We start from the raw sequence: 1,243 nt of genomic DNA, 5'->3' as shown, positions 1-1,243 counted from the left end.
AGGGAGGGAGGGAGGGAGGAAGGGAGGGAGGGAGGAAGGAAGGAGGGAGGGAGGGGGGGAGGAAGGAAGGAAGGAAGGAATGCTTCCCTATGTGCTCAGTGATGTGCCCTCCCCACCCACCAGGGTTTCCAGTTCATTGCCTGTGTGGCCCCTGCCTCAGGGGCAGTTCTAGGACTGTGATAGTACCAGAGTCCCAATGTACCCAGGGGCCATGGCCTGAATTCCAATGCTGCTCCTGACACCCACTGTGTGACTGGGCAGTCTCACAACCCCCCGGTGCCTCAGTGGATGTTTATTGGAACCAGCACCAAGATTTCTTTGTAGCCGGGGAGCGCATATGATCACAATTGTTTTTCTTGGAAGTTTTGACCCACTGCCTGAAACGTCCTTGACCTTTAAACACATGCACACACATGAATACATGTACACAGAAACACACAATCAGGCAACGCATACACATGCAACTTGCACAGCGTGCATGTGTATATTCATGCAGACACATGTACGTGCACATAAGTCTACAACACGGGCCCACAGCACGTCGCACACACGTGCACGCATGCACACATACTTGCACACACAGGCATGCATGAACACTCTCCTGCACACTCTACGGGCTCCCCTTCACTGGAGGTCTGTAAACAGGGGCTGCCCGTTTGACTTTCTGTTGGGGACACTTGGGTAGGAGATTCTGATTCAGCTCTGGGTTGGCCTCGGGGGTCTGGAGGGGCCTGCCAATCAGAGGTTCTGGAGCTGCCAGGTTCTGGGATTCTGACGGTGAAACCAAGCTCCACAGCCTGTCTTCTGTTGGGTTCCCCAATCTTGGGTGTGTTCTCCTTGTGACCTCCTGGCTTGGTTCATTCCATTCCCAGGATCTCAGAATGCCTGAAGGAGGCTGAAGCTTTAGAGGCAGCTGGTGGACACTCTGAGACCCTCGGACCCTAGATGGTCCATCACTGTTCCCCCCATCCCAGCTCTAACATTTTCTGTTCTTGGTTCCCTCCCTGCCCTGACATCCCTTGTTCTAAGGCCCTCCCAGCCCTGACCTCACCTCTTCTAAGGGCCCTACCAGCCCTGACATTCCCTGTTCTAAAGCCCTCTCAGCTTTGACCTCCCCCGTTCTATGGCCCTCCCAGCTTTGACCTCCCCTGTTCTAAAGCCCTCCCAGTCTTGACATTCCCTGTTCTAAGGCCCTGCCAGCCCTGACCTCCCCTGTTCTATGGCCCTCCCAGCCCTGACCTCC

Source organism: Vombatus ursinus, unplaced genomic scaffold, assembly GCF_900497805.2.
Source record: "Vombatus ursinus unplaced genomic scaffold, bare-nosed wombat genome assembly UNPS02010394.1, whole genome shotgun sequence".
In the NCBI taxonomy this organism is placed as follows: domain Eukaryota; kingdom Metazoa; phylum Chordata; class Mammalia; order Diprotodontia; family Vombatidae; genus Vombatus; species Vombatus ursinus.
This window is presented reverse-complemented; position numbering follows the sequence as displayed.